The sequence below is a fragment of the Brienomyrus brachyistius genome, chromosome 10 (genome assembly GCF_023856365.1).
Source record: "Brienomyrus brachyistius isolate T26 chromosome 10, BBRACH_0.4, whole genome shotgun sequence".
NCBI lineage: Eukaryota > Metazoa > Chordata > Actinopteri > Osteoglossiformes > Mormyridae > Brienomyrus > Brienomyrus brachyistius.
Genome location: NC_064542.1, coordinates 10,328,523 through 10,340,819, shown reverse-complemented (window position 1 = coordinate 10,340,819; position 12,297 = coordinate 10,328,523). Strand labels below are relative to the sequence as shown.

General features: G+C 46.0%; 1 protein-coding gene across 1 annotated transcript in view; it reads left to right on the top strand.

Moving 5' to 3' along the window:
- LOC125750609 (phospholipase A and acyltransferase 3-like) overlaps window positions 1-12,297 on the top strand; it is an 86,093-nt gene that overhangs the window by 44,839 nt on the left and 28,957 nt on the right. The window lies entirely within an intron of this gene.

Below are 12,297 nucleotides of genomic sequence, written 5' to 3'. Positions count from 1 at the left end.
CACTGCAGCATGGATCACATTTGAGCACCAAATTGTCCCCAAAGTGTAGAAATTTCCGTACTTTTAGGAACTTCTTTTGAGGTCCCCCTTTGGAAAACCTCAGTTTTATAAAAATCTGTGAGTGCAATCAAAAAAGTAAAAATACCAAAAGTCTTGTATTTTGGTTGGTTACTTATGGTTAAGGTTAGGGCTGGGTAGGGGTTATGGGTGTCGCGATAGGGATTAGGGTTTTTCCCATAGAAATGAATGTATGGTCCCCATTTAGATAGGAAAACCAACTTGTGTGTGTGCGTGTGTGTGTGTGTATGTTTGCTCTGAATGGCTTTTTCACAAGGTCAGTGTATAAGCTCAGTGATTACACAGTGAGCCATAGTTTTGCATCTAATATGATAAAACTTCTGGCAAATTTAATGAAAAAAATTCTTTGTGAGGCTGAATGCCTCAAATTCAGGGCTGGCTACAGAGGGTATGTTTGTAAAGCTCTTTGTCATTCTGCTATTTCGGGAATGTAAACTGTAGTTTATTAAATAGGAAATGTAACTACACCAGACTGAAGTCATAGTTGAACTAGAAAAGATGCTGTCCGAACAACAACATTGTATTCCTCAGATTTATTTGACACCAAAACACGTACAGGCTGACAACAAAGAACTGGGGGGGGGGGGGGGGGGGTAACTTAACATGGAGACAAGGTTTAGGGCAGTAGGAACACTAACTACAAAGGCATACAGATCTACAGCACCAACACTGAACTCCAAAGTGACTGACATCTCCATCAAAAGCTACAATGATCAAACTGGGTAATGTGGCATAAGCAGGTATATATATATACACAGATAACAATGAGTCAAGAAGAAGCAGGTGTAAGTGATTGACACATTAGGGCCGGAAACAGTGAAGCATACTGGACTAATATGGGTTGGCCATCAACATCTGCTGGCCAAACAGGAACATGACAGGGCTGAACGGGACAGATCCTGACAAATATCTCGAAATTATGGATGCACAATCCCACTTTTTCTGTCCTGTTACTAATACCGATGCCAGGGCTTTGGGCACTGGCCAATACTGAGTATTGATCCGATACCAGTATTTAAGCTGTAGGCTTTGCCTCACTGTGTGTGAAGAGACTGTGATCATTCTTTTATGGGTAAGGCAACATCAGATTGAACTTAAATAAAGCTTTCCTAACTTGGTAAAACAAAATGTAACACGCATGTATATTCAGTAATGTAAAACAACCAAATCAAGACAGCAGGCAGAAAGAATAGTCAGGGTCGGAAGTTCTAAGGGTCCGAAAGCAAGAAAGGTCAGTCCTACGTGGAGAGACGAGACGGGGAGGCAGGACAGGCAGGCAGGATTGGCAGGACAGGCAGGGAACAAGATGTAAGAGATGAGAGACAAGGGACTTCAGAGTTCTCAGTACAGCACATAGAACAAGCAAACAAAACTTAGCGAGGATCATGAAGACTGGCTCATTTAAATAGGGCGCCCAAGAAGGCATGGATTCTGCTTACCTGGTATGTCCCGCCTTGCTGGGCGTGACATTTACTTTACTTAAAACCTGAGTTTTTTTTTCAAAAAACTCAATCATTTATATCAGGATTTGCAGTTCTCACCTTGAAAGGTCTTTACAAAGGAACAAAACTTGAACAAAACCTAGACAGAAATAAAAGCGGATTAAAACTACACAGATCGTGCATCATGAAAAACAAGAAGGTTATTTCATTAATTCAGAAAAAAAGAAAAATATTACTCAGAAAATCTTATGCATTTTTCTGCACCTTATAGTGTGAGGAGGCATTATTTCCGGCAGATCTGTGTTCTGCTTAGCATTGCATCATATGTTATTGTATTCCCTGGACTTCCGGATATACATATGCTTTAAGTATATAAATATGATAACTCAAAAAGTATTTAATGGATCTTCTTTTGCAGAGGAACTGTATGGGTGCTTGGAACGGATAAAATTTTGAAGAGACTGAAAACTGAAACAGAGCTGCACAGTGATTGCAAAAAGGGGCAGTTTTGATACTTAATACGATAATTTAAAGTTTTTACTAGATTCTTTCAAACATTGCTGCGGCATTGTACAGATACTGAACTGGAACTGATCAAATTTTGTGAAGGAAGTGATGCTGCTTAGTGATAGCAAAGAGAAGGATGAAAGGTTTGGTGGAAAGAACAAACGGGACAGTAAAAAATAGATTGAGAAAAACTATGGAAGAAACAGGCAGACCGTGGCCAGAATGCTTAGCATTAGTAAAACTGTGGATGAGAATAACACCCAGCACCCTGGCAATCTGCCAGAAGCGTCTGTGTCTACTTTACAGGAGACGGTGAAGCCTGGGGATTGGGTGCTGATAAGAGTACTACAAAGGAAAGACTGGACCTCACCTCGGTGGGACGGGCCATACCAAGTCCTCCTGACGACACCAACAGCCTTGAAAATCGCGGAAAGACCTTCCTGGATCCACAAGAGCCACTGTAAGCTCATTCAACCCTTACCAGATGCCTCATTCGCGGAGTAACAGTGGAAGTCCGCTACAAAGGCACGAAGAAACAATAGGTTTTCGTTGTCTCAACCCGGTGAAGAAAACAGCTGAACTGTACTCCTTTAGGATGGCTCTGGTAGGGTGTCCGTGGTGGGCTAAGGGAATATTAGGAAGTCTTTTCTGTCTTATGGTAATATTGATTCTATGGCTGGTACCAGACACTGAGGTGCAGGAGAAGAAAAGGTGGACTCCGGACGGAGTGCACCTCACTAGCATAAAAGGAGACGAAACCCATCCATTCCTACGGAACTATTGGTATCGATATGTATATGATGTGGTATCCAATAAGAATTTGACTAACTGCTACAAAGGCAAATGGTGATAGAGAATCGCATGGCGCTAGATCTTCTCACTGCAGCGCAGGGAGGAGTGTGCGTATTGTTGAACCAAACTTGTTGTACATACATTCCTGACAATGTGCATTCACCCAACATGACTAAGGCAATGCAAAGGCTGAAGGACTTGTAAATTGCTATGACCACCGACACAAGGACGCAGAACGACTATTGGATGTCCTGGTTCACTACCGGGGCTTGGTGGTCCATATTACTCAAATTGAGTATACCATTTTTTGCATTCTTTGTGATGTTCTTCTGTTGTTGTATCACAGTGATACTTTATTTTCGTATAATGATTAATTCTGCCCTGAGCTCTGCTTTCCGAGCCCAGGAGAATATGTTTTTGTCCCTCACCCAAAACATGGAAACAGATGCAGATGAAGAGGAGCAGGGGTGGATGCATGACGCACCATGACGGACGGGCCGAAATCCTCACCGGCATGGCCCAGTCCCGAAGTTTAGAGATGACATGTGACATGACGTGATGATTTCTTGAACAATAAAAAATCCAAACGTCACCTACTGTGATGCCTGGCCCGTCTGCTCCTCGTGTGTGCCACGCCCCCCTGATTACCCACGTGTTCTTTCCCGATTGTACCCAGCTGTGTCTAGTTACTTTGATCAGTCCTGTGTATTTAAGTCCTGGTCTCCCCGGTTTCCCTTGTCAGTTGCTGTCGAATGTTCCTTGCCCCGTATCTCGCCATTAAATCCCCGTTTGTCCTGTATCCTGCCTATTTCGCCTGCTTTTGCTCGCTCTCGGAACCGTCCGAGCCCCGATCGCCCAGCGCCCCATTCCTGGGTGCGACTGAATGACGGACCTAAAGAAGAAGAAGCAGAGGAGAAGGAGAGCGGAGGAGCCGACGATCCGTCTCGGAGCCAGCTCGCTCTCCCGGTCGTGCAGTCTCCGGAGGTGAAGAAGCCCGTCCTAACTCCAGCCCTGGGGCCGACCCCACAGGACTCTTACTCCGTGTGGAGGTACTGGCCCTCGAGTGAGGACGAGGAGGAAGAGCCCTTCCTCTACCCTTACCCGGAGCGGGAGCTTGTTTTCATGGACGTCGCGCCGCCTCCCGCCACCGCCAGACGCCAGAAGGGGAGGAGGAGGAGACCGGCGATCGCCTGTGCGGAGGAGCTCCCTCCGTTACTGCCGGCGGACCCCGCTCCCGTGCAGCCGCCGCCGCCCGCGGACCCCGCTCCCGTGCAGCCGCCGCCGCCCGCGAACCCCGCTCCCGTGCAGCCGCCTGCGGTTTCAACGCAGGTGCAGCCGCCACTGCCTACGGGTCCCACGCCTGAGCAGCTCCCGGGCAGGCGCCCCCTCTGCCTGCAGCAGCTCCCGGGCAGGCGCCCCCTCTGCCTGCAGCAGCTCCCGGGCAGGCGCCCCCTCCGCCTGCAGCAGCTCCCGGGCAGGCGCCCCCTCCGCCTGCAACTCCAGTCCCTTCTGCCCTAGTCCCCGAGGTGGTCCCAGAAGACTTCATCTTGGCTCCTCCCTCTCCGGAGGTGGAGGAGCTTGAATGGGACCCCTCGGGGACATTACTTGTGACTCCTATGCCCTCACCCCGGCGACGTCTACCCCGACCAGGGGTCGGCATGTCTGTGTCCTGCAAGGGGAGGGGGCACAGACGCAGGGCTGGAGTTCCGCCCGCCCTGCCCCCTGGCTCGCCCTGCCTCGCCTGCGCTGGGGCTCGGTTGGCACCTCCTGGCCCTCCGGGTCGGCTGTAGCCTGCAGGTCTCCCTCCAATGCCTCGTCGCCTTGCCTCGCTCCTCCCTCCGGTGCCTGGTCGGCCGCCTGCGGGCTCCCCGACGGCGGTCCCTCTGGCGCCTGCGGGTCCACCTGTTCGGGCGTGGCAGACGACGTCGCCGCCTGCGGCGGCTCCCCCCCTCACCCTGCCCTCACCGGGGACCCCTCCAGCTCCCTCGTCCCCTTCCCTGGTGCTCCCTCCTGCTCCCTCCCTGGCCCTTCCGCAGGTTCCTCGCCCTGCCCCCTTGGCCCCTCTGAAGTCCCCTCTGGCTCCGGCCTCCCGGCCGCCTGCGGCCCCTCCGGTCGCCTCCCGTCACCCGCTGGGGCTCCCTCGGGCTCCCCTTTGTTCCCCCTCCTTCTCTCCCTGCTCTCCTGCCCTGGTCCCTCCTTTGTTTGCTCCTCCTTCCGTCTTTGTCCCTCCTGTCTCTGTCCCTCCTCTCTTTGTTCCTCGTCCCTTTGTTCCTCCCGTCCCGGCTCCTCATCCTCCTGTATTCCCTCCTTTCACTCCTGGCCCGTTTGTTCCACCTGTTCCCTCTGTGTCTCCCTTCCTGGTCTGTCTGTTCGCGTTCCCCGTCCTGTGTCAGGTCTTGTCCCATTTCTTGTCTTTGTGCCAGTTTTGTCTGTCCGTCTTGTTCCCGGTCCCTCGTTAATGGTTTTGGTTTTTGTTTTTCAGGTCCTGGTTCCCCTGTCTCGTCCGGTCCGTCGCCTCCTCCCGGGCGCGCCCGGTGAAGCGCGCCTTTGGGGGAGGGTTCTGTGATGCCCGGCCCGTCCGCTCCTCGTGTCCCACGCCCCCCTGATTACCCACGTGTTCTTTCCCGATTGTACCCAGCTGTGTCTAGTTACTTTGATCAGTCCTGTGTATTTAAGTCCAGGTCTCCCCGGTTTCCCTTGTCCGTCATTGATGTCAGTTGCTGTCGAATGTTCCTTGCTCCGTATCTTGCATTAAATCCCCGTTTGTCCTGTATCCTGCCTATTTCGCCTGCTTTTGCTCGCTCTCGGAACCGTCCGAGCCCCGATCGCCCAGCGCCCCATTCCTGGGCATGACACCTACCCACAGTGGGTTATTTATGTTTCTTTGATTTAAGTTTTACATAGATGCCTCATTGTGCTTGTCAGCGCGCGTAAACTTCGCTGCCATCCTGTGACGAGGTTCTGGCCAGTATTTCAGGTCACAAATGGAAGATGCCTAATAACAAGGGCGTAGATTTGCTCTGGACATTGGTGGGGACCTATGACTCCACCCCCTCAATGCCTATTGCTCCTATATGAAGGAGCCAAAAACATGCCTTCGCCTCTCGTTAACAGAACATTCAGATTCACCTCCTGTGACCTTGCCTCTTCACCTGAACTACAACATGGCTGATCTGCTTCTGTCCCCTAATAAAAAAACATTGAGGGATTCCTTATGAGCATTGACAGAGAATGCCTCAGTCTATTATAGGTAACAATGTTAAATCTCAGGACAACTAGGTATAATAATATCAAGTCATCGTTCAACATCACCTGCGACCCCTTCTCTCCATCACTGTCTGATACACAGCACAGTTGTTTAGGTTCTGTCACCTGACAAAACAGGATAAACACATGCCATTTAAACAGCAATCATTTTATTTCACTTTTTCTGAGTCTTAGTGTGCAAATCTCGAATCAAATCATTAATGTTTGCCAAGTCAGTGAATGCATTTTAAAAACTATTTGTGCAAAGTGGATTGTCTATTGGTGAACTGTCAATAAAATTCTAGCCATGGCAATATTATTATGTAGCATATCAATTTCTTTCACAAGACTGATTTCTGACAAATAGTCGTCATTAGATTAGAAGAACTGACAGGGATCATATTTATACTTTTACATTTAGCTGTTTAATCTGATGTTAGTTTTAAGTCCGTATTCACAGACTATAGCCTGCCCTGCTATAATGAATGTGCGTCAAAGCGGTAAAAAAAAAACCCACTAGCATTAACGTTAACTGTTGTCGTTACTTTGATGGACTTTGATGGATTCACTAGCGAACTTGAAGTGACTTACACTTTTCTTTGAAAAAAAGCTCCTTATGTCCAGCTTCTTTTTTTTTGCTGCCGCCATCCTCACATGTGTCACCATACCCAACACACCTTCTTGCACGGGGAAAAAAATCCACTGCATTTGGCGCTGATTGTATCTGAACGCAGCCACAGCCTCTCACATGATAGCAGGGAAATGCACAGCCAATCAAAATGTTCATATGTGTTTTGGGAGCGGGAGGACTCAAGGAGAGAACGTGATTTCTTCTGCGTGTCTAGGTTAATGTTGACAGCACGATTGTTTTTTTTTTAAGTGGATTAAATTATTGGTGGGGACATTTCAATGGTCGGAGGATATTGGTAGGGACACATCCCCTCCGTCCACCCTAAATCTACGCCCCTGCCTAATAACCCTTACATTTAAAACGAATTAATATTTATTTAAAAAATCTAAATAAAACTCCACCATATAGTGTCATTGTCATGACCCGGCTCGTCGGCTCCTCGTGTGTGCCACGCCCCCTGATTACCCACGTGTGCTTCCCTGATCGTCTCCAGCTTTGTCCATTTACTTTAATCAGTCCTGTGTATTTAAGTCCAGGTCTCCCCGGTTTCCCTTGTCTGTCATTGATGTCAGTTGCCGTCAAATGTTCCTTATCCCGAATCTCCCCATTAAATCCCCGTTACTCCTGTATCCTGCCTGTTGCCTGCTTTTTGATCGCTCTCTGAGCAGTCCGAGCCCCGATCGCCCATCGACCCTTTCCTGGGCGTGACAGTCATGATATTAGAATAATTAGATTAATCCGCATGTCGAAGGGTATTGTGGTATGGAAATGAGTCCCGGTAAAAACGTGTTAAATGGAAGAACCCCAGTGCACAGTAAAGGCTATATCGAAGCCATGGTCGTCTGTTTTATTTAAAAGCACATCATAAAACATGGTGTCAGAAGTTGGTTGTTAAAATTATAGGACAAAATAAACAACTTACTGAAAAAAAAATGGAAGGGTTAAAGCCGCCGTCAGGACTTGATTTACGCACTGGCAACGTTTCCGAAAATTGGAGAAGATTTCGGCAGCGGTTTGAATTGTATCTAGCTGCTACTGGAGGCGCTAGCAAACCTGCTAAGGTACAGTCCTCGCTGTTTCTTCATGTGGCTGGTGAAGATGCAGTGGAAGTGTATAATACCTTCGCGTTTCACGATGCTGATGACAAGTATAGCTTGGAAATTCTCATGGATAAATTCGAGGAGTACTGCAACCCGAAAAAAAAAAATAACGTACGAACGGTACAAGTTTTTCACCTGTTTGCAAGGGGATATGTCTATTACCCAATATTTAGCGGAGCTAAAACGAAGGGCACAGTCATGCGAGTTCGGTGATTTATTTGACTCACTCATTCGGGACCGTGTAGTCTGTGGCATTTCCTCTGATGCTTTAAGGGAACGACTGTTAAGGGAGGCGGACATTACTCTCGAAAAACCTGTATAGATACAGTCGCGTCGGAAACTACTAAGGCACAAATACAGCAAATGCAAGAGGAGGATAGGACAGCGCAAGCATCTCCACATGATGGTAGGCATATTGATGCTGTGAAGCACAAGCAGACGCGCCGAAAAGTTCCAATGCATAAAAATAAAAGTGAAAAGGAAACAAAATACACATTTCATTGTAAAAGATGTGGCACTGAGCATGCACTGCAAAGTTGTCCAGCTTTTGGTAAACAGTGCAAGAACTGTGAAAAAATGAATCATTTTGCTAAAATGTGCAGATCGAAAAAAAATCATGTGGTTGATGATGAAGAAGACTCTAAAGAGTGTAAAACTTTGTTTGTGGGTGTTGTGCAGACACAACCACCATCAGACGAATGGAGAGTTGACTTAAAAATAGGACGTCAATACATTAGTTTCAAATTAGATTCTGGAGCACAGGCAAATGTAATTCCTTATAGTCTGTTGCACAGACTGGACCAGAAGCCTGTACTGAAGACCAGCACTGTAAACTTGTCTACTTACACAGGAGAAAAAATACCTGTAAAGGGAACATGTAACCTGGAAGTGTGCTATAAGAATGACACATATATTGTGGAATTTCTAGTGGTAAAAAATGAGGCAAAACCCTTACTGGGAATTCAAACTTGTGAAAAAATGAAACTTATTCAGAGGGTGATGACATTGAGCACAAATGATATTTTCACTGAATATTCTGATGTGTTTGAAGGAGTAGGTCGCCTTGAGGGTGAACACAGAATCCAGATAGATGAGAGAGTAGCTCCAAAAGTCCACCCACCCAGAAAGGTTCCAGTTGCATTGAGGGAAAAACTTAGAACAGAATTGCACAGAATGGAAAAGATGGAGGTGATTAAAAGGATTGACGAAACAACACAGTGGGTCAAGCCTTTTGTGATGATGGAAAAACCTAATGGCAGCTTGAGGATCTGTCTGGACCCTCGGGAGCTCAACACAGCTGTGATGAGAGAACATTTTGAGCTACCGACAGTGGAAGAAATAAGTCAACTGGCAAAAGCTCAATACTTCTCAGTTCTGGATGCCAGCTCAGGATTTTGGCAACTTAAGTTAGATGACGCCAGCTCTCGTCTTTGTACATTTAACACCCCTTTTGGTCGCTATAGGTTTCTTCGTCTTCCCTTTGGGATCAACTCAGCACCTGAAGTGTTCCACAGAACGGTGAAACAGCTGTTTGAAGGGATTGAAGGTGTTGAAACGTATATTGATGACATTCTTGTCTGGGCGGAGACAAAAGAACTGCATGACCAAAGGTTAAGACAAGTGTTGGAGAGAGCCAGAGCTAAGAATTTTCGACTGAATAAAGAAAAATGCAAGATTGGAGTTGAGGAAATCAAATATCTTGGTCATATTTTCTCACGAGATGGTTTGAAACCTGACCCCAGTAAAATTGAGGCCATTAGAGAAATGCCCAGCCCAGAGTGCAAAAAAAGACGTGGAACGATTCCTTGGAATGGTCACATACCTTGCCAAGTTTATTCCTAACATGTCACAACACACTGAGCAGTTACGTCAACTCACTAGAGATGACAGTACATGGCAATGGCAAGAAAAGCATCAGCAAGCATTCACAAAGCTAAAAAGTCTGCTTACTAAAACACCTGTACTCAGATACTTCAATGTTCATGAACCAATGACAGTCTCCGTTGATGCGTCCAAAAGTGGATTGGGAGCTGTATTGCTGCAAGACGACAAACCAGTGGCATATGCTTCATGTGCACTGACTGAGACGGAACAATGCTACGCACAAATTGAGAAAGAGATGTTAGCCATAGTATTTGGAGTTGAGCGTTTGCATCAGTTTGTGTATGGCAGAGATGTCAAAGTATGGTCTGACCACAAGCCTCTGGAAGCAATCATGAAAAAACCCTTGAATACAGCACCAGCCAGAATTCAGAGATTGTTGCTGAGGTTACAGAAGTATCAGGTCAGTGTGCAATACAAACCGGGAAAAGAAATGTATGTTGCAGATGCTTTATCCAGAGCATACTTACCAAAGACTGATATGACTGACAAAGAGATTGAAGCTCAGGTTCACCTGGTTATAGCACACTTACCTGTGACAAAACAGAAATTGGTCAAGTTCAGAGAAGAAACAAGTAAGGATGGGACAATGAGGAAGCTAACTGATGTTGTGCATAGTGGATGGCCTGAAAGAAGATGTCACGTTGCTAAAGAAATACAAGAGTACTGGAATTACAGAGAGGAAATTTCGATCATGGAAGGCATTCTCTTCAAAGGAGAGAAGATTATTGTTCCAGAAACAATGAGAGGTGAGATGTTGGAACTAATTCATGAAGGTCACCTAGGCATAGAGAGTTGCAGGAGGAGAGCAAGAGATGTGCTTTTCTGGCCTGGAATGTCTAAGAGCATTACTGATATGGTGAGCAATTGTGATGTGTGTCTCACATTCCAAAAGTTTCAAAGCAAGGAGCCACTGTGTCCACATACTGCACCAGATAGGCCGTGGCAAAAGATAGGTGTTGATTTATTCACATTTGACTAGCAAGACTATTTGATTTTGGTGGATTATTACTCCAAATTCATTGAAATTGAGTGGCTGAAGAGAGACACAATAAGTATTAACATCATAACCCATCTGAAGTCGCAGTTTTCCAGGTATGGAATCCCTGAAACTGTTATTTCTGATAATGGTCCACAATTTAGTTCTAGGGAGTTCCAGAACTTTGCAAAAGAGTGGGAGTTTTGTCACAAGACCTCTAGCCCCCACCATCCTCAGTCTAATGGCATAGCTGAGAGAGGAGTGCAAACAGTCAAAGGCATGCTGAAAAAGGCTAAGGCTGCAGGAAGAGATCCTTACCTCCCTCTGCTAAACTGGAGAAGTACCCCGATGGAAGACATTGGAGCATCACCAGCACAGCTGTTGATGGGCAGGCGGATAAGAACCAGACTTCCACTTTCTAAAAAACTGCTAAAGCCTCGCATACCATACAGTCCAGTGAAAAGTTTGTTAGAAGCCAGGCAAAGGAAGCAGAAGCAATACTTTGATAAAGGGTCCAAGTTGCTTCCACAGCTTCAGGTTGGAGACCATGTACTGTAAGACTTTGGCAGGATGGCATGGGGAATAAGGCACGGGTTACAGCACTTGATCGGCACCCCAGATCTTATGTGGTACAAACACCGGATGGACATGTGTTCAGGAGAAACAGTTTCTGAGGAATACCAAGCAACAAGAAGACATGGCTCTACTGGACTCTGACAGTAAGCAAATGCCACATCAGGAAGATTGCGACAGTTCCTGCACACCCAAGGAACAGGACATTCAAAACAGCACACCAGAAAGGAGTGTAAGTCCAACAGGACCAGAACCACATTCAGTCAAGACAGCGAGCGGACGTGTCATTGTGAAACCAAGGAGGCTTATTGAGGAGTGGCCTCAGTAACCAGTACATACTTCACGTTCTTATGTTTGGTACAATGTGTAGGGAGGTTGTGTACTACTAGTTAATCCTGTACAAAGAAAGGAAAAAGAAAAAAGTAGAAATTAGACACTGGTAATGCTGTAATGTTGGTTTAAAACATGAATATGTTGTTTGCTTTTGAGCGGTTTAATATACCTGTTGAATGGTTAATGAAGATAGTAAGACCTTTTTAGTTTTTTCTAAAAGAAGGGTGATGTCATGATATTAGAATAATTAGATTAATCCACATGTCGAAGGGTATTGTGATATGGAAATGAGTCCCGGTAAAACGTGTTAATGGAAGAACCCCAGTGCACAATTAAAGCTATATCGAACCCATGGTCGTCTGTTTTATTTAAAAGCACATCATAAAACATATAAGAAGAATATACGATGTCCTTAGAAAATATAGTAAGTTCATTAGTACATTAGATTGTAAATATGAAATTTTAATTTGACCAAGTATTCTGTATCATGAATACATGTCTGACATTCGTAAAAAACAAACTTCTTGAAAATCTGTTGAAATTTAGCTGATTTCTGCTGATTTTAATTGTGGATAAACCTTTTGTTCTATAGATGGACATACATTAATATGGAGGAGATGCTACCTGTTGAGTTTTGAATTAAGTTGCAGTTCCACTGCTCGCCCTGTAGATGGCGGAAAAAGGAATAAGAGAACACCTGCAGATTAGGGAGCGGAAGGTAGGCCAATGAGAGTC